The 21,709-nt window shown below is 42.8% G+C and overlaps 1 long non-coding RNA gene across 2 annotated transcripts; it reads left to right on the plus strand.

Moving 5' to 3' along the window:
* The first annotated feature begins 115 nt into the window (after positions 1-115).
* On the plus strand, positions 116-19,400 carry LOC142064408 (uncharacterized). Of its 2 annotated transcripts, XR_012663094.1 has the most exons (6): positions 116-166; positions 662-2,204; positions 7,447-7,587; positions 8,055-8,167; positions 17,610-17,696; positions 17,787-19,400. It is a non-coding gene; the product is annotated as an uncharacterized LOC142064408 (long non-coding RNA). The 2 variants fall into 2 exon arrangements; XR_012663093.1 differs by lacking the exon at positions 116-166 and having other exon boundaries at positions 226-2,204; positions 17,787-19,399.
* Positions 19,401-21,709: the final 2,309 nt, after the last annotated feature.

Genomic DNA, 21,709 nt, shown 5'->3' on the forward strand with positions numbered 1-21,709 from the left:
AGGGAGGGAGGGGGGGAGGAGGACTACGGCTCCCGGCAGGGCCGGCGGAGGTGAGTGGCGGGAGGGGGCCGCGCCCTGCGGGGCGGTGTACGGGGGGCGGCGGGGCCGGCCGGCGCCTGGGGTCGTGCGGCGTCGCCGCCTGCGGCCGCCATCTTAGAGCGGCGGGGTGAGGGGCGAGGCCGTGCCGGGCGTGCGGGAGGGGGCAGCGGCCCTGGACCCCGCGGTGGGGCGCTGAGGGGCGGCGGGGGGCCTCGCCCGGCGGGTGCGGGGGCCCGCACAGTGCCCTGCCCGCCAGGGGCGGGGAAGCCAGAGCTCCCGCGGAGCGTGTTTGCTCCCGCGTAGCTGCGGGCGGCTGAGGAGAAAGCGCGGGAGGAACTTCTTAACTTGGCTTGTAGTTCAGCCGTGTAAAACTTGAGCACGGTAGTGCAAATGAGGTGTCACGGACATGTAACAGACTACGCAAACAGGTTATGTTTGATCACAAATTGCTTGTTAAGCCATTTTGCCAAATCTGTCTGATTTCAAGTTACTTTCTGAGGCAGCCGCTCCCATTGGAGTACTGAACCGAGGTCTTGCTGTACGACACGGGCTGTCCTTGATGTGTCTCCTTATCGTCACTTTCGAGCATGATTCTATCTGAATCCATTATCTTTAACCACAGATGAACATCGAACCAGCACATGGAGTTCCAGGCACTGATCCTCAGAGAACCCACATGTGACAGAAAGGATGGATAATCTTTTGGCTCGGTTCCAGCCAGCTGGAGCCTGCATGCAGTTGTTTCAGGCTGATGTACAAAAGGGGTACAGCATTTATTCTGCCAGGGCATTACATACAACATTTTATTTCATTTATATGTCTGTGGCAGTGATCCTATTACCTTCTTTCTAATACACGTGACTGCACATAGCAGATCATGTCTAGAAAATACTGTCAGAAGTTAACCTGTTAGTGATGGGATTTTTTTAATGTTAGTCTCTAATCACAAATATACAGGCTCATACCACCTTGAGTTCAATTATTTAAGTGGGTGTTCAGCACCTAAGTACTGACCATGGTAGGTCTAGGCCCAGCTAGTTAGGATTCTAAAAACAGCTAAAGGATAATAATCAAATAGGACTGCAGTGGCTGCAGCCCACCAAGTTAAAAAAATTTGTTTAAAAACGAGGTAAACCAATGTGTTTTCTTGATTAAAGTCAAACTCAGGTCTTAAGATATGCATTAAACTCAAGTAAGGTATATGTGGCTTTATAGTATTCTTAAATGTTATACATGTATAAGAAATATTGTGCATGAATCAGAAGTAGAGATGTTGTGGGCATGTGATGGCCCAGCAGAGAATGAAACACTGATGCCGTAAACAAAGATTGGTGACTTGAATCTCTTCTCCCAAACCTATTTCCCTCCATCTATAAATAAGTTCGGTGCACAGAATGCAAATTTAGGTCATGGCATTATTGCTTCCTCTTCATAGAGGAGGATGTTCATTCAAGTTGCTGCTTTCGAGTTCCACCTGAAGCTACAAAGCATTGCAATTTTCAGCACGTGTTCACACACTGATGTTTTAAGTAATTTCTCTCTCCAGTGCCAGTGTTGGGAGCACGGGGTGAAGATCAGGGGAGCGTTTCTATACCTGGCAGGTCTGCTGGCAGGATGCTTAGGATGAGGGGGCAGATTTAATGAGTTGAGGGGCAGAGTCTTCAACGGCCTGCAAGCCTTTCTGTATTAGAGCGAACTGCTGAGGGTGCCAACAGTCTCACCGCTGCTGTGCTGATTGGCAACTGGCATTTTGTCAGAAGCCAGGGGATTTGGGAGGCTCCGTGGTCAGTGTGCGCTTCTATTCAGTCCCCTTCTGCAGGCACAGTCTGTTTAATTACAGAGGTATGGACTGGAGTTTTTGGAAGTAATCATTACCAGTGATACTGATAAATTATCTCTTTATTGGCTTAAGCTATCCATTTGTGTCCTGCCTCAGCAATTATATTTTATGCTTGCAAGTGATTACTAGAATGCTCAGTTTTGAACACACTGGTTCTTTTTCTATGCAGCACAAAAATAAGCTGTTTTGTGGAAATGGAAATGCTTGGTATTGGTAGGACATTGTGCACTTGGAGTAACAGGCAGTTGTAAAAAAGGATCAGCATGGAAAACCAGGATCCTGAGTACTGACCTCAGCCTGATGTTGACTCGCTGGGTGATATTAGGTGAGTTACTTGACCCTTTTAGTGCTTGTCGCTCTGTAAACCATGAATCACATGTCCTGTGTACAAGGATGTTATGTTAAGATTTTAAGAACATCTTTATGTGAACATTCCCTGTGCCATGTTACGCTGGCAATAAAGTTTATATTTTGCATAATTGATCACCTTATGATCCTCAATGTTTTTAAACAACTGTATTGATTTCTATTTCTAACAGATAAAGACAAAAATATGCCCTTGGCACTTAATGTTCCAGTTAAATGCTATGTCACACCCACATTTTTCGGTGCAATAATATTAAAAAAAAAAACCCCAAACAAAACAACAAACCACCAACCTCAAAAGAAAAGCAAGCCAACTAGCAATTACACTGACATGTTTTTTTCTTCTCAAGAGCCATATTCTTAGCTGGCCTCTACCATATTGAGTGCATGTGAAGGAAAAAAAAAAATCACGGTGTAGTTGCTTGGCTGGGCTTTGAGACTGCTTTGTGCCAGTGATGCAATGACCAAAGTTCAGCCCAGTGGTTTCATGATACAACCAGTGTGAGGGAGGTCAGGTTTAGGTTATGGTTTTGGTCTCCTGCTGTGTTTGGTTTTTTCCCCACACACAGAAAGAGAGTGAGTTGAGAAGTGTTACAGCTATTTTCTCCTGCCCAACCCCCCTGTATTTCTAGGCTTCTTTCTACCTGAACTCCTGAGATGGACAGTTTTTCAGCTTCTAGCTTCTTTGTTGCTGTAATGTATTACAGTTCCCCCCAAGTTTGTGAAATATCTCTTGCCCATTTTCGCTTTCTTCTGGGGGTTGCTTCACAGATTTTTTAATTTGCTTTGAGAAGTTAGAATTACTTGTAACCATCAGGTAAACCAGCAGACTTGAATGGGTGAAAATGAGAGCCGCCTGCTTAGAAGTTTGGTTGTTAGCTGTAACTAAATGTGTCACGATGCTAGAATAGTTCACAGTGTGTAGAACTTAGGCAGTATAGAAACCATCCTCCTTTATAGTGTTGCCAAAGGCTGCAGATATGTGTTTACACAGGACAAAAAATAAGAATTTGTGTCGAAGAATGTCATTTTTGCATTGTTCCTGCCACCGGTACTGCAAGGGGGTATATATATATTTTTTTTTCTTAATTTTTATAGCTATACCAGTCAAGGAGATAGATATGAATGCTAGCCAAACATGATTCAGATGAGAACAAGACTAAAAAGAGAGAAGGCAAACAACATGTATGTAATATTTGCTGGCTCTCCAGTAATGGCTATGTAAAAGAAAGTTGGTTATTGGTTAATCATCAAAGAATTTAGATATCCGTAGAAACGGAGGAGACCTAGATATAACTGTGCTGAAATCAAAAGGGGAATTAAGTTCATATATGTACCAAACTTCAAGCAGATCTATGTAACATTAAGACTCCCACCCACCTTTACCACTTCTTTACTGACACACATCCTGTATTCCATTAACCACGTAATTCACCCCTTGCTGCACTCTTCATTTGTTGTAGCCTCTCTGTTAAAGGCAGTATTTCTATATAAAGCACATCATTAATGAATTTTATTGACAGTTTGCTACTGAACAGCGTAGAGCAGGAGTTGGAGTGACTCAGAGTAGGAAAGGCTGTGAAGCATGCAACTCCCTGTGCATGAATTTGCAGAGATAATGAGCCTCATTCTGATCTTCTGAATTTAGTTCCACTGATTTCCACTGGTGCAGATCAGATCCGTGCTGACGTCTCTGACGCCGCCCAAGTTAGACTGTGGTGATGGGTACTGTGAGTTAGTCGTGGCCTTATTCCTTCTGAACTCTCTGACTGTCTAGGACAGATCCTGGGTGTGAGGAAGAAGACGTTTACCAGTGTGGTTAGAAACTGTCCTCCCTGCATGCGCTTCCTTCTTGGCATGTAGTTTGCAGGACGGCATGTCTGGCCAGATCTGCTTGAGTGGTATCACTCTTAGCCACTGCAGCTGTGGAGCTGTGTGGCACTTTCACCAGCTGTATCCAGCTGTGACAAAAAAAACCAGAGAGCGCACGAGCAGGAAAAATCCCCTAATGGTTGTAGAGTTAGTACTTGATGTTTCTAAGTTTTTCATATATCTTTAATGTTTTCCAAGGGTAATCTGATCATATAATCTGGGAAAAATATGACCTTTATTTCTAAAACTTTAAAAATATATTCAAGAATTTGTTGAATGTGTCCACAATCCTGGGTGCTCAGATACGGGCAGGAAGGTAAAAAAAGATTTTTTTGACAATTACTGAGACGGAAGAAACCTGCAGCTCAATTTGCAAGTGTAATTCTGAGTCCATAAAAAGCGGTACTGTCACTCTTTCTTATTACTGGCATAACTTTCAAAATAAAATATCAACAGGAATGTGTATGGATGCTGTGTTATGAAGAATGTAATTAGAAACAAATGGGAATCACTGATTATTATAATGTACAGAATGCCATAATTTTGGACCATCACTTTTAGTCTTTTACCTGACAGCAGAAAAGACACAGTTAAAGATGTGGAATGTTTACTTGTGATTTCTTCCCTGCATATCTTTATCTCTGGTTGTGTTAAAATAATTTTATATTTATTTTACATAAGTGCATTCAAAAGCAGCAAAATGCATAGAAGCCATTTATCATTTTATCGATATAAGTTACTCTTAATTTAAGTGCTGATACTACCTGTTGGGAAAGTTGAAATCTGTTTGCTGGGAGAGTTGGTAAAAAACAAAAGTCATACTTGGCTGTAGTCCTGATGCTTTATTGGCATGAGGTGTTTGTCTCCTCCCTGGAAGGTCCTGGCTAGCGGTGATGTGGAACACCCGGAGTCTATCCTGCTGTCAGTGGCAGCAAGCATGGGGCGCCGTGTTGCACCCCCCTGCCGCTCCAGGCGTGCCCTGGTGCTCACTGCCACCGGCACCGCGTCGTTCCTCGGGCTCAGAGCTTGGCTCTCTCCACCATTTTTGAAACCACATCCCTGGAGGTCCTTTGAATTCTGTCACCGTCAGTGACCCATAAGGCCCCTGTGGCCTCTATTACATCAGTGCCGAACTCCACTTGTGGTTTTTTTTCCTCTCTCTGTTACTTTTTCAGAGAATCCCAAGGGTCCTGTTTGGTTGATCAGTGGTAGAGCAGAGGGTGGGAGAAAGCTTGCGAGGTCAGCTCTGTTTGGAAGCAGCTCCCTTGGCCTTCAGCCCTCCCCTCAGCAGCTGGCTTTCAAATGGCAAGAGGAGGTTTTGTTGATGCGACCCAGGGGAAGGCCTGCTTAGTGTATGAAGACTCTGCAAAGTCCTTGTCATCAGGCAGTGATGAGAAAAGCTGCTCGCTTGCAGCAAAAGCCTTATGTTTCTCTCTCAGTGCGTATCTGTTCTCCCCTTATCACTGAATCAGTGCCATATTTGCTTTTGCCTGCTTTGAGATAGGTGTGGTGTATGAGCACTTTTGTGCTAGGGTAGGGTGTGATCGTGCTTTGCTGGAGTCTGAGAGTTAGAAGTAGATAGTTTGCTAACTGGGGTCCCAGAGGGTGTGAGGTGTGGGTCTACCACTGCTTGTGCTATGCTAAGTAGTGATCACACACCAACTGTTCGTCAACCTTACTAGCAAGGTCTAAAGTATTCCTATTTCTGTGGCTTAAAGAGTTACTGCTGTGCAGCTGAGTCACTGTAACCTGCTTGGTGCTCACTGATAGCCTTCCCTCACTGCCAAAAATGCTTCAGCATTTATCTTTGAGCTAAGCCTTTCTTTTTCGCAGTCATGAGTGAGTACTAGTTATGGTCATCGCACAGGTGATAAGCAGTAACACGTGAAGCCAGAGTAACTTGATTGCCTTTGGTTATATATGTAACACATTATTTTAAGCATCTCTTTCCAGCAGGAGAAAGAACTTTTTCATTTCTTAGTGACTTGGCATCAAATTTATCTCAGCAGAGTTCTATACAGGGTTAATGAATAATGCTCAATTTATGAAGGAAGGAATAAGTAATTTTTAAAGACTAGCCAAGGAGCATTTTTCTATTTTAAATAATATGCTTTTCATGGAAGGGCTTAGTGTTCAGCAGAAAAAGAGGTGAATGATAAAATTTAGTAGATAAGGTGTTTTAGTGGGACAGGGAAATATCTTTCAATGTTTTCAGGTGTTTGTAGTGTTTAGGTTAATCGGTAAATCCAGTAAAATCCTTCTTTGTCCCATAGGAGAAGGGTCCGTATTAAAATTGAGGCCTCTGGGAGGAGGAAGGAAGTTTTGTGCAAGCATTTGAACAAGGAAGGTGCACAGAGAGAAGCAGAAGAAAAAGGCCAGGACCCAAAGAAGTGTTACAGCTGCCCACGCAGCAGTACTGATCTCGCTTTGAGTTTTGGTTATCACCCCGGATTTGGCTACTTCCAAGACAAAAGTATTAAAATACAAGAACATCAATTAGAAAATGTGGCAAGTAGTAGAGGAAAATGGTGAGGAAAAAGAAAAGGAAGGAAGAGATGCCAGTGTGGATGAAGTGTGAGTGAATATGGTCAGGGGGATGTTCCAGAGAAGCAGAATGCAGAGGTGAGCGGGTATCTGAATGTGCAGGGAATGAGGCGATGAGGAAACAGGGCAGTTTGGTTCCATGACGTACAGTTGCGGGATGAACAGCTGTTAGAGGGAACATACAAAGGCATTTGGAAAGTCAGTGCTATGTGTAGGCTGGGTTTTGAAGTGTGAATAGAAATGATGATATAAAAATTTTAGTTTCTTTAAAAATGAAGAAAGTAATTTTAGTGGTGTGTTTGAGGACAAAGTGAAAAGTTACAAGTTTGGAAATGACAAATGCTTGCCAGAGCTATAAACGTGGCCTTTGCTGGTTGTGCTCTGGCACTCCGAGTATTTACATGACCACATGCTCTTTTTCATTTAGAATAATAGAGTTGTCAGTAACATACCACTTCTGCACTATGCCACAGTGGGCATAGGTATATCTTCAGATGATTGAGGAAAAAACCCAAATATAAGTATATTTGGTATAATAGGAAATTAGTTCAGATATTTAGTATCTAGAATTTACTTCTACATTTCACAGCATGGTAGCAAAGTGTGGCAGATTTTTCTTGGAAGATTAGGATGAATTCCAGCAGAAACTGATGCAGAGACTCAGCTTTTTCCTGAAAAATATCTTCCACTATTCCTCATAGCTAAGTATTTAGAGCTTGCAGGATCAGGGCCGAACGAGCCACACATCCTTCTTACTGTTTTTTTTTTTTTTTCCTTTCTTGCAGGAACCCAAAACTCTCCATGTCTCCATGTTGAAATGATTGGAAATTGAACTTAGGGGGATCTAGCATGTGATTACTTTTTTTAGACAGGATTTTCTTCGTAGCTGAATTGGACTGAGTCTTTTTTTTCTCCCAAAGCAGATGGTAAGTGATTCAGTACTTTTAGCAGTAGAAGAATGATTTGTTTTCTTTCCTGAGTCGTTGGTGTGAATGTACTTTTCTTTATCTATATCTATTTACATATTATGTAAACATACTTTACCAGCATTTATGTACATAGTTTTCAGTCCTAATCCTGCAGAGAGCCCTGTATAGGCAAGGCCTTGCACGTGGAAGGAGCTGACATTGCTTACAGAGAGCTGTTCACATGGAACTCATGGCAGGGTTGTAACTGTATTTGTATTTTTATGTATACGCTTAAATTTATGACACTACGAGGATGCCAGCAGAGCTGTAAGTCCACAAAACAGTTGAGTAACTTTGCATGCTTTACTTTTTGTCACCTAACAAAGCCTCTGGGGATGCCCTTGATCTCTTCTGGTGTCTTCCTGTGGTAGGCTGTAGTCCTTGTGACTTTTGCTTTAAAGCTAAAAGCTTTATCATTTTTATAGAGTGTTGGGGCAAGTTCTTCCTGGTGCCAAGGGGGGGCGAGGGCCTCGTTCATGTGACCCTTTGGACTTGTACTGATGCTACGAGGGGGACTTTGGAAGGGATTCTAGTAATGGTGAGAAATAATTGGAAGAGTATTAGAAAAACTTGTTTCACATGTGTATCTGACTTCTTAAGGTTATCTGTGTCTATGTTTGTGTGTGTATATATGATGTTAAAACTGAATGCTAAATGCAGCATTGTTCCTTGTTTTGTGCTGAATTAAACATACACATAAACCATATATCTGCCATGTCAGGATATTGGTATTTGAGGCAGAATGGAAGGATCTGAAGCTGACAATGTCCTACATTATAGGGAAATAGCATGTTATAGTGTCCAGCCACTGATTCCTTATAGAAGAAAGTTCAAGTCAAGGTTGCCCAAGCAGTCTTAAAGTTGCTCATCCCAAGCTGTTCAGAGCTGTTTTTTAAATCTGATGTGCTTTTACCCTGGCTTTGTCTGAGAATTAAAACGTTGGATGCATAGAGTCGTACTGCTGCTTTACCGAGATGATAATACTCTACTTCAAAAAGAGTGGCCAGTTTCTCTGTTTACAAATTTGGCTGTACACAGTTGGAATGGGATTATCTGATTCTATCCTTGGTTCTCACCTCATCTACGCACACTTCAGTTGAGTCACTGGGGGTTCGCGCACAGAGGAGCTGGCCCCTTGCCTTGTTCTCCAGGTTTACCAGAGAGTTGAAACCCAGTTCTTAGCATCTCCCACTTGAAAAACATGACAATCTTCTGCTGCCATGAATTCTAGTAGGGGAAAAAAGGACACATGAATTAGCATCAGAAATACTGTGCTGTGACATGTCAGGTTTTTCTGCTCAATTAAATTATTCAGTGGAAGGGTGGCAGAAGAGGGCCTTTGAAACCAGCACTGGTTTTTTTTTGTCATGGATCAGTAGTCGAGCTGCGGTGATTGACTGTGCCTCATATTGGTGTAATAAATTACTTTTCCCTTTCTGCAAGGGGGAGGCTTGGGGGAGTTTGCCTCTCGGGATGTGTGGCTGTTGATGTGGTCTTGCAAGGTGGCAGAAAACTGTGTCTGCAGAAGGAAACATAATCCTGTGGGATGCTGCTGTATGAGGTGGCGTGTGAATCCTGTCTGAGGTCAGGCTGCCTGCTGAGAGGAACGAGAGCTTGTTTGGCCAGCACTCTGTGTGTTATGTACCGAGGGCCGTACCTCTGGACATACTCATCGCAGTTGCTAACAGTCACATTTTTTTATAACTGGGAATTGCTTTATTACATTACCAGAAAGAAATAAAAGCACAAAGCAATGGTTAGGTACTTCTAAATGTTTTATCTGTAGAAGAGCAGAACAGTAACTCCTAACCCAGCTATCATGGGTGTGCAGGGACAGTGGGATTAAGATTTCTGTTCTTTCAGGCTGTTGCTGTGCTCGTTGTAGTTGCCTCCTGACGGGCAGCAGAGTGCTTGCTTCCCAGTGCCACAGTTCCTGGTGTCCCCTGGTGCCTAGCCGCCTGTCCCTCCCTGGCCAGGTGTTGCACAGGGAATGGCACCATGTCTGGGAACGTGGCAGTGGCAGTGACATGAATAGTGAATGAAGGGAGTCCAGAAGTTACACCAGGTGATCTGTCAGGGAGAATGAGGAAAGTCTGCCCTCAGTGTGGAGGGCTCTGAAAAAACAGGGTTGGAGACCAGTTATCTGTTACATCCTGTGAGCCCCAGGGAGTAAATACTGTGGAGAAAACTTGGCTCAAAGCTTTGAGGGCTAGGTAATTGCTGGACTCTCTAGCTTGCTTAGGACGCAAGCATGCATTTATAAGCACTGAAAGTACTGAAGAGAGTTTCTTCTGGTTTCAGTTAATAATAGGGCACGTTGTGTACAGTTTGTTTGCTTGATTGGTTCATTTTATTGTGTGCAAATACACTGTAGAAACAATTTTGTCTTTTGTTCAGTGTTACTTAGCTGGCGTGCTTCTTGTAAATCCACTGACTGAAGGGGAATAAGTAACCTGCTCTGGTCTGTCTGTGAAACAAGGTCCATTTAAAAGAAAGGCCTGCAAGGGATATGGTGGGACTCCAGAGGAGTTAAAAGGACAGTAAGCAGAGGAGGCAGTGTGTGCAGCAGAACAGAAACCTCCAGGCCATGTGTGCCACAGGCACAGCGACTCACTGGTGATGTGAATTGCCTCAGTGAAATAGGAGTTCTGCTCTCCCATGTGTGGTACGAAACTCAGGCTCCACAGATCTTAGTGGAAATGATGTGGTTTTGCACTAGGACAAACGAGAGCAGAAACTGGCCAACTGTTAATGGCTTTTTGTATTTGGGGTTGAAATAAAATGGCTGGGAATGCAAATAATTGTGCAAGAGTGATTCCGAAGTGACTTATAAAAGGCAAATTCAGTATTTAATTGTTGGAAATACAAACTGTTTGGCACAAATCTCCTGGTTTGGCTGAGCTGTACTTGACCTGTGACAGAGAGAGCAAAGGTGATTTTAATTCCAAGGATCCAAGGGGCCAGTCTGTAATGTAACTCAAGACAGAGTCAGCATGCTGGCTGCTTTGTAATTACAGATACTCATTTTGTGTACAAACCCGGTTGATTAATTATCTTTTATTCCTATTATCTCATCTCAATCTTTATGTGTGAATCTGAACTATTTTACTTCAGGGGGATGGTGTGTAACTAGAATTAAAAAAAAAAAAGGGGTCGATAACAAGAAGTTGGTTGGTTTGATATAAAGATGTTCTGATGTAACTGAAATGATAAAATTGTTTACATCTATGTGCAGAATCTGAAAACTTTGTGGGAAGCCTAACAATTTAAAAATAATCTTTCTTCTGCTCTGTGCCCTGCATTTCTTGCAGTATTTTGACCCATACCTCAGAACAGGATAGTTTAGCTCTTAGAATATGAGAGAGACAGTTGCAAGCAATCACGTTGCTGTAGCTTAACCCACTGTCACTCCTCAGCTGCACTTCAGGAACCCGCTGAACTTCAGGGACTCTGCTCTCATGCCCTGTGGTGAAATGATACCTGTTGGCTTAAGCCATCTTCATGTTGTTAAATTCTTAAACTGTGGTAGTCTCACCAGAAGTTATCGGATGTCCTTATGCCTAGAAATGTGGTCATCCCATTCAAACTCCTGAAAGCAGAGAATGTTTTTCCTGAGGCCAAGATTTAAAAATGCTTTTACCTTTCAAAGAGCCTCCAGAATTTAACAAAGTAAATTTTACTTATGCAAGCTCTTTTCTCCCCTCCCCCCAATAATGTAAAAGTGACAGCACATGTGTGGATGATGTGATAGATGTCAGCTTTTGTTGGGACAGAAGCGTGATCCCAGAGTTGATGGGGTATTTCCTGGCAAATGTTTTACTGGCTGAGAACCAGAAGCTCGCATCCAGTTGACCGCACTGGAAGATGCGCACACAAAGTGAGAGTACTATGTGGCCTTCAAGCTTCTGTTCCTGTGGTACATGAGGTTTTATACTACACAGAATAATTGAACCATTCACTTTTCTGGGTAATTGAGATAAAACCGTTATCTGTGATCTATTCCAGTCTGCTCTGTCTGGGGTATGCCTCCATGACTTTAAAGAAGTGGCATGTATGCACAACAAGGAGGCTCTTAAACACCATAAGCAGGACTTATTAACTAATGATACATGCTAATTTTTAAGGAGTTTAGTACACTGTTGCTGCTTATCTAGATCAAACAAATAACTTGGGAATATGGTCACCAAAGCGAAATGTTCTCTAAAATGCTTGTTAACAGGTTACTTATGTCTGTGTACTCCAAAAGCAGCATCTTTTTCTCTTAAGCCAAATGGAAAATTAGGTTTTTTTCTTATTTAAGTGTATGAGGAGAAACTGTGAAAATCGGTTGGGTTACGTTGATGTTAAGTAAGGGTCACAAGTGGAAAATCAGGGCCAGTGATTTTTTTGTTTTTGGCCAAAGGAAGGGACATTTCCATTTTCTGTTGCTGATTGAGTTCCCCTATGATCTTATCTAATATACAGAAACACTGAAACCGTGTCAAGAATATGGTCTCTCTTGTGCCCTACCACACGATAAAATCATGCAGTCAAGTTCTCCATTTGTGTGTGTCTCCTCCCTTTGACTGTCCTTTTAGACACAGGCTCTCTGGGACAGGAGCTGTCTGTCGCTGTGCCCGAGCCTGGGGGCACTGCTGGAACAGAGAGAGTGGTTTTCCTTCCACCCTGCTGTTTGCAGGTGACAGAGGGCTGAGTTGGAAGGCTGATGGGTGACTGGCTTGCTTTTCTAGGTGAACCCAATGAAGCAAGTGGATTGCATGAGGAGTCTTGTGTTGCTCTGGCTGGCAGCAAGTGTGGCTGGATACATCAGAAATCCGAAAGCTGCTCAGCTCTAAGCCCTGTCTGCATCTACAGCACCAGTCTCCAGGGAACTGATTACTAGAGGTTTCTAGATTGGAGGATACAAGTTGCGTTAAAAGGCCAGTCCCTGGGGCTTTAGGGGTGATAGCAGAATAAATACTTAAAACTTGCTTTCATTTTGCGTGGCACAAGATTTGTTCTCCCTTGCAGATGACCTCTCCAGCGCCGCTTGGACGAGCCTGCTGCTCTGTGATTGCTCCAAAAGCCTTGATTTGACAGTAACCTCCTGTGTGCTGTATGCCAGCAGATCCACGTAGCAGCAGGCCCACCAGGCTTCCTGCAGACAGTTAAAGGAGTTTTGGAGCAATTGATTAAAAAATTCACCACTCTTTTCTTTGGAAGTTCACTGGATTCAGGGTGTCCCTTGCCTCTGGCACAGCTGGGCAGCAGGCTGGGGAGGAAAGCAGCACTGCTTTTATTATCTTTCAAATGCTCAGGGCTGCAGATGTTAAGTGCTATAAGCATAGGTTTTTTGAGAGCAATTTTGTAGGTGAGGAAGAAGCATTGCTATCAGGTGGACTGGAGGGGTAGTACTTTGACCTCTTGGCGCACAGGACAGACAGAGGAGAAGGAATAAGACTGACAGAAAGAAAATCCTCTTTATCTGGACAACGTCAGCATGTCATCGTCAGTTCGGTAGTTATGTAGCTGCAAGCCTACTGCTGCCTGCTTTGCAAGGGGCAGATCATTAATGACAAGGCATGGCAGAGCACGGCATTCTTAGGACTTTGAGGTGCTGACAAGCTGATACCACCCAGAATAACTGCAAAGACCATGGTCGTGTCCAATACCAGGTACTTTTAAGAATTGAAAAAACCTGTTACCTAGCATGTCACCCTTGAAGACAACATGTGGCATACATGCTGAAGCCTAAAACTCCCTCGCTTCTACCTCCCCAGCAGTGGCATACATGCATTCAGTTTCTCCTTAGTGTGAGCCACAAGGTGAGAATCAGTGCAGCTCAGGAATTGGAAGAGCTTTGGGGTTCCCTAGGCCAGCTGGATGTGCAGTAGTCCTGTACCTTTTGACCTAAGAAGCACTGGACACTGGATAGCTGTGCTGGGCAGGGCAAAGGCGTGGAGCAGGCATACTGTTAAGGCATATAGATCTCTAGCAAGACTGAAAGCAAAGGCAGTTTGGTGGGACTGAGGTAAAAGAATGCAAGAGCATATTCACTATATAGCTGCTAAGCAGGGAGCAAGAAAGGATTTTACTGTTTGTGGCTGGAGGGATGGAGTGAGGAGTGATGGATTAGGTAGAGAAGAATCAGTTTGGGCTGTGGGTTAATTGTACAATATACCCACAGCACTGACAATTTTCCCCCTCTTGTTTGTCATACATACCTGCAGATTTAATACTTTGCAACTGGAGAATTCAGCACTTTCCTGTCCTGTGAAACAATGCTTCTCTTCTGCCAGTCTCATGGAGATGTGGTGTGATGATATCACTTCCTAGCGAGGGGCTGGTGAATCACTTTGTTGGTGTTCATGAATCACTTCTTTGCTACCAGTTTCTGCACTGATCTTAATATAATTTCCAAAAGCAAAAATCATGACTTCAGAGACCTTACTTTTTGTTAAAGACACAATACTGTAATTCTCTCATTGCATAATGTACTGAACCCAAGCTCCCAGTGTGCTGTGGCAGAGCTCTCCCAAATCTGTTTCTGTAGTTGAAGGTGTTGCCACCTATCCAGTCAATTCCCTCCCTGGCAATGGAGAGCTTGCTTGTAGCTGGGTGGGAATAGGGAGCATACGTGCTTGTCTCACAGGCTCTGTGGGTAGTCCGACAGCTTAGCTTGAAGTTTAAAGCTCTGCTGTGGGTCTGATAACCTCTTGCATGGGAGCAGAAGTGCTCTTGAGCTGTCATGGCTAGGTGCGCAAAGGCTCCTCGGCTAGTTGAGACCCTCTGATATTTTTTTGCCTGCCTAGGTTGTTCATCTCCATCAGCTTTGCACCTCAAGTGGTGTAAAGAAGGCAGGAAGCAGGAGTCAGTAGGTCTCTCGGAATTTCCTTGTCCAAGGGAAGAACAGACAGCAGGCTGTGTGGTTGTATCGAGGCAATACAAAAGGTCTTTAACATGCATCTTCATATGCATTGGCACAGGACTTTTTCCTGGGGAAAAAGGAGTTGTGCATGCTGTGAATACGATCTTGTGAGGGTAAAGGTACTTGTGGTTTATTCTTGGCAAAGCCTGGGGCTTCTTCGAGTCGTCATTATGGCAGCACTAATCTTCTGGTGACTGAAGGGTCAGGGAATTGCATGGGAAGTGCAGAGGCACCTTTGCCCATTACCTTGTTTGATGGGCCAAGTGTTCCTCCGCCACAAAGATCCAGCCTGTTTCTCTGACCAAGCACAGCACGTGTTCCGGCAAGCCCATTGCTGCCCTTGGAGGGCATTTGCCTGTTGTTTTGTCTTGACCATTATGCCTTTCCCTTTCTCTGTGATACATTGCACATTGCCGGCTGGTTATTTGTAAAATGTTCAGTAGAATTTTAAAACGAAACTTCTTTGGAGGAGGTCAGCGTGCCGTGGGGGACACGGCCCACGTGTGGGCAGCATCTGACAGATTCCTGTCGCTGTTACCCAACAAGCTTGTCAGAAATGACAGCACCTGCCTGTGGACTGCGCTAACGCAGTGATACTAGCCAAAATGGGAAGCGTTGATGGCATTGTTTGCCCTGTGTGTTCAGATTCATAGTCCCTTCCCACTGTGAGAGGTGCAGTGTCAGTGTCTGGGTAGACAGTTACACGTGTTAGGATAACAATACCAGATACCATTCAGTTCTGAGCAGCCAATGTGTAATTATTGTAATAGAAAAGTAGCACAGAAGATAGCTTAAAAGTTTTTCAGTTATCAGTGACTTTTCTGCACATAGGCAGGTAAGGAGGTAACCTGTCTAAAAGGTTCCTCATTCCAGAATTGGTGCCAAGGATCAGATCTTCCTGACCGCATTGCTGGGAAGCGCTGTTCTCACATTTACAGTGTGCCTACATGCTGGAGATTTTCCAGTTTCCTTTCTCTTTTGTGATGGATGGAATCACTTTAAATCTGTCTTTTTTTATATTGAAAGGTTATTTAACTTTTTCTGCCCATGTTGCAGCCCTTGATGTGTTTCATGTATGTTATTAGCACTCCACAGCAGAACGCTGGTTTGCACCCAAGAGGGTCTCAAAATAGCCATTGGCTCACCCTCCCTCTAAGCTTGTCTGCAGTCCAAGCCGCTTAATTCTCCATGTGGTCCACTGTCAGCCTCCCATGGTAAATTATCTGCCCTTGTAACCCACAGCCTAGTTTTTCTTACTCTGTTCAATGGAACTACTGACTATTGAGTTCAGCAAATCAAGTTGATGTTAAGAGAATACCTGTGATAATTTCCTGTTGCATGATTTGTACTTATTTTGTAAGTTTTATAAGGCTGTTTCGTTCCCTGCTGCCCTGATCTCAAATGCATGACCTTGGAAATCGGTTGATTTCAACGTAACTTTTTTTGAATTTGCAGCCCCTGGAGGATTGTAATTGCAGTGTTGCCTTGTGACTGTGCTGAATTAAGAATCAGAGCACAGCTGAAATTCCCAAAGGGCACAGTGGCTACTAGTACCTTGGTACCTTTTTAATGCTTTTTTTCTAAACAATATCTTTTTGCATTGTTTATGGTCAGTGTTTTTTTGGAAAAAAAAAAGTTATTTCTTGGGTACTTGTTAAAATTTAAGAAAATAGCAGGTCCTCTTCCCCCTTATGTGCATACCTTCTCCTTCCATATGCTTTAGTGTGGTAAACTGTCCATCTCTTTCCATTGTTACGGGAAAACATTGAAACAACACACCATTTTGTAGACAAAGGAAGGAAAAATCTGGCAACTTTGTAGGAGCTCTCAGTCTAAGTATGGCAAAATTAGCAAATATAAAATGTAGGCCAACAGCTAAGGAGAAGAAAGGAGCAAAGTTACAGATGCTAAATAAGGATAGGATGAGATTGTTCAAAGAGGCAGCAGAAAGGACAGAGGATACTTGGCAAGAGAGGCCCAATGATATGAGTCAGCTTTATTCCCATTGAATCTGAGTGTTATCCCAGATTTATGGAGATGCGACATCCAAAGCCCTCCCAGGGAGAGAGATCTTAGCCCAGAGGGCAGCATGGGATAAGGCTCAAAGCACGGAGAAGAAAAGGAGACACACAAGAATAAAAGGAATAAGAAAAGTAGAGGGAGCGAGAGAGAGTAAGTAGGGAGGAAGAAAGTTGGGAGCAGCCTGGGATGGGACTGTGTAAATTTGAACTGGGGTCTTGAGCAAAGTCAAAGGGAGCTTTACCAAAAATAACAGTGGTCTCAAGCCCAATACAAGAACTTGAATTTGAATCGAAAGTGAAGAGAATTACAGCCATTCTGCTCTGTGTTAGATCTGCATTTGGAATGTCAAGCTTTGTTTTGCCTCTGGAGTCCTCAGTCTTGCACAGTCCCATTACAGCAGTGGCGGGCAATGCATGTTTTAGTGAGAGTGAGTTCCTATCCGAGGGCAGTAGAGCCTGTCCCCAGAGTGAAGGTTAGCTGGTGGAACTAACAATGGCAGCTTTTTGGAAAGCAACACTGAATTTGCCTTAGGCATGACCTGGTAGCATTTTCCCCAGGCACCAGGACTGTGTGTGGAAAGCTCTGTTTGATGAAATCTGGGGCAGGTGAAGGGCAGACAGGCTATTCTGGTGCTTGGATGTCTGCTGGAGAAGGTGGCAGCATACCTGTGCAAGATGGGAAAATACTGGTGCATGCTGAAATTTTCCTGAAGAGCTCTGATAGGAAGATACAAATGTGATGCTTTAAAAGGTAATTTACTGACAAAAACTAGTAATGAGCTGAACAATTAGCTTATCTTTCACCTTTCTAGATACTTTAACAGCTAAAGATTTAAAATTTATCTAGAAGAAGTTGGAGCATTAATTTTAGGCTGTTAAAATCTTCCCAAGCAATTTATGGTGGTGTTCTGGAGGAATTGTGTCTTATTTCAAGTTAGCTTAACTCTCACTTCATTATTGTTATTGGTCGAATTACTTGCTATCTCTGTCAGAGATCACAATCCCTCAACAAATCTGATTGTATTTACTCATGTGTTTTCATTTCTTGAAAGGTGAAGATGTATTAAAAATAAAGGAATGTTGATGGCAGTTTGTTGGAGCAAGGAATCAAAATTGGAATTCCAGCACACCTTAGTAATGTATGTGAATCTTTGGAAAGTATCCGAAATATTAGATGTATTTTAAGATTTTCTCTTGTTCCAATGGCATCTTTTCCTCTCTCTTCCCAGTCGTCATTTCAAAAATGTCAGAGGAACCACAACTGAACATTTCTTCTGTTCCCACCTGTGCTTTGGGATGCGAAAGGATAACTTTAGCACACAGAGACCTTGACTTCCTCTTGGATGCATCTGGACGATTTTATTAGGCAGTCCGCGGAACCTGTGATCTGTCTGAGAGTAGCTGATGATGAGCATCACCAAGATATGGTACTGGGCTGCTGATCAATCCTGTCTTTCAGAAGACTTGAAAAATCAGACTCATGAAACACCCCTCTCGTAACCCACAGCCTCACCATGAGGACATTAGGGCAGCCACGACTGTACAAAGTATCCTCACCAGCAATCTTTCACCATCTGACAAATCTTTTCTTCTTGAAGGTAACTGTGGGTGGCCTTCCTTTGTCTAATTTCTGTAAATTCAGTGCATCACTTTCTAGTTATGCAGCTGATACTCGTGTTTCTATGAATGGCTATTTAAAAAAGGAAAGATCAGATGTTTGTTGTTTCGTTTCAACATAAATCAAACTTTGTACTCATATAGCAATTCTAGTTTAGCCCCAGGAATAGCTTTAGTATTGCTAAGTGTCTGGAGAGTATTGACTACAGAGACATGATTTTAAGCAGGCTATAATAGTTTCTACAGCTGTTAACAGTTCGCAGAAGAAAGGCAGTATTATTCATCGGTGTTTAAAATGTGCATGACTTGCATTGCACAGAAGTCAGATTGGGAGAATGTCAGAATTTTTTTTTTTCTGAGACTCTGCCAGGAAAGTCTTCAATAACTGGGGAAATTCTTTTCACTGGTGAAATCAACATGCAGCACATTGTGTTATTATAATTGCTTATAGCTCACCATGAAAGTTGTCTTTGTATGCGTGGATGTACGGCTTGTACTGTTTTGTTTTTATTTATTCTGCATTCTTTATTATAATATTCCTTCCCTTTTTCCAGACCAGAAAGATTGTTATTGAGCCTTCCACAAAGCTGAAATAATGCTGTGTGTTAAAAAAATGTTAACAATTTGAAGAAGTTATAAAAATTTATAAGTTGACTGAATACTTTGGAAATTTCTGCATATTTTAATATAAATAGGTAATGCAAATGTTTGTTCTTTGCATTTAGAGGTGGGTCTCTGTTTTCTAAAGGTCTTGTTTATAAATTTGATACTTAAAATTACATTAGAACAAACCAGTATTTTCTCAGATTGTGTGACAGGAAAAATGTATTCACAAAAGACACAGAACATACATGGTTATCTCTGAATGTCACATAGTCATGAAATTTAACATAAATAGTATCCGTTGCTTGAATGACTTCATTAAGGGCATTTAGGGGACTCCTGTTGCAGTCAGCTGAGGTCCTTCCATTCAGTTCCCCAGGTCCTGGGTTGGCCCACAAAGAAAAAAACCGTGCTGCAGCTAACTGAGAAATAAGAGATGATTTCCCTATAGATAGTGTGAAGTTCCAGGTTGCACTGGTGGACCTTGCATAGAAATTCAGTCACATAAAATCAAAGAAGTCATGGAAGACGAAGGAGTTATTTCAGATGGATTTGGTATTAGCAATGAGTTTGAGCTTTATTCATAACCAAAATCATAAAACAGAACAAGAGAGTCCAAAAGGAAGAAAGGAAAGTAGAAATAGGTGCAAGGGAAGAGGTGGGTGACAGAATACTGGCAGGTGGGCAAGGACCTAAATGCTGACAGAAAGTTTTAACAAAGACTAGTCCAAAATGGTAACAGTTCAAATGTTATGATCCACTGGAGGTACTGGTTGCATAAATATCGGAAAAGACAGGCACCAAAATGCTTTTATGGAGAGGGCATACAAAGTGTTTGTTAAGTTTCCATGAAGGAGAATGATGTCTGATACTCCAAGGCAATTCCTCCACATGCAAGTATAGAAGCAACTAGGAGTGGGCCTGGAGAGCTGCAGCTCTAGTGAGGTCCCCTGGACTGCATGCTGTGCACAGCTGGTGTGCTTTGCCTCTGCTGCCAGGGTACCTCTTCCAGCTTAGTTTCATCTGAAAGAAATCTGCTCTGCACGCTCGGGGACCGCTCCATGATGCAAAGCAATGCACAGTAAGTGGGGCATTTGAGGGGCTGGCTTCAAAAGCGCACTGCTGCTCCAAACTTGAATGCTAATGTAGATGCGCCCTGCCAAACTTCAGGGTGGGAGTGGTGACATGGGTGGAGGGAGTACTCAGAATGCACTGGTTCATGTTACAGATGCTGCCAGCATGTGGAACTGAGAGCAGTGAAAGCCTAAAGGAGCACAGCACCTACAGATGTCACCAGGAGCTGTAGTGCAGGGTAAGCCCTTCAGGAAAGAGAAAGGGAGAATGACTGATGCAAGGCTGTGTAGGTGTATTTAAAAAAATAAAGATGCTGTCCCCTTAACATACATCTTAGAAGGAGGATTGTGGCATGGTTTTGTCCAATGAAACAATAGTATCCAATGAGTAAGTTCACTCCAGAAGTGTCAAAAATGGCTTTTAGATGTATGCAAGGTGCCAGTGAAGTTGGCTAAAGCTTTGCAGCGTCTGCCTTCTCAGGATAATGAACTCTTCGGGAAAGTTGGTACCTATCTTAAGATTGCAGTAATTGGATGTTTCAGGATGGATTCCCACCTGATGTATTGCCCATGAAATTTTGAGAGGGCTAGAAGCACTTTGTAACACCTGTTCCATTAAGAAGTAAGCAAAACTGATGCACAAGAGGCCCAGTTTTCAATGCACAGTTTTTATAGATCTTTTTCTCAAGAGATCCTGGAACATGCTTTGCTGTGTTGAAAGGCTTCCTTGGTCATTGTGACCAGTGCCATGAAATAACACTGCTAGCTGGCAGTTTGCGCTGTAGAAAGCTGCTTATAATTTTCAAAGACTGCTTTCCAAATGGAATCACTATGGTAAATGAACCCTTTTAAACTTAAACTCACAAAACTGAATTCAGTTCAGGAAACGGTGTTGATTCTTCAGTCTTTTGTGAGTCATTTCCACTGTAACATTCTCTGGAATCGTTCATTTTTGAGTGTTAAAAATGACTGGTTGGTAATGGGAAGTTATCATAGATTCAGAGGTATTTCCACGTTCCCTGTCAGTGTGCCACTTCATACTGTATTTATTCTCACAGAGCCTGTTATATAAAAGTACCATTTTACAGAGCGGAGGCACAGGGAGAAAAAAATGATGTAGATTAGTCTGCGTAAGGAAATAAATTGCAGAACAGATCTTGGGTTTCCTCAGCTTATGATGTTTAGCCACTGGACTAGCTCTCCTCTTCTTGTTCTGCGGCACAGTTACATCCCTTTCTTGCTGCGGCTCTTGGTCGTCCCATCCAGCACAGCCAAAAAGGCTGCCGCAGATACAGCAATCAGGTGAATCTGAATGTTAGCAGCAAGCTGATAGGTTTCTTAGCTTTAGTGACAGGATTATGTCAAATAATGTGATGATTAGCTGAGACGAATGTGTTTAGTACCTAAGTATAGCATGTTTATGTATGCCAGTACTTCGAAAATGAGGAAAGCAAAAAATGTATGGACAACAGGTTATTGTCAAGAACTGTTATCCTTGCTACAAGCAATGGGCATACACAACAGCCTGGCTTTTGAACTTGCTAAAATGATGTGCTAATAAGATTTTGGCTTATGAGAGATGATGAAATGCATGAGCAGAACACAAATATCTTTACTAGATCTTGTCAGCAGTTGGGAAGATAAATTTTAACAATGTTAGGATTTTCCAGGCTTCTTTCAAAATGACTGTTGCCTTGCTAAATACTCTGTGGTATATCTTTGTCCAAGAACAGTTGGCCTTGATGGCTCTGAGCAATATTTCCTTGGAAGCTCTCAGATAACAAAAGGCAATCTAGAGAAGTCTGAACGAATCTCTGCTTAGAAAATGACCATGTTTAAGCCGTAAAGTATGTAGATTT

The sequence above is a fragment of the Phalacrocorax aristotelis genome, chromosome 14 (assembly GCF_949628215.1).
Source record: "Phalacrocorax aristotelis chromosome 14, bGulAri2.1, whole genome shotgun sequence".
NCBI classification, from domain to species: Eukaryota; Metazoa; Chordata; class Aves; order Suliformes; family Phalacrocoracidae; genus Phalacrocorax; species Phalacrocorax aristotelis.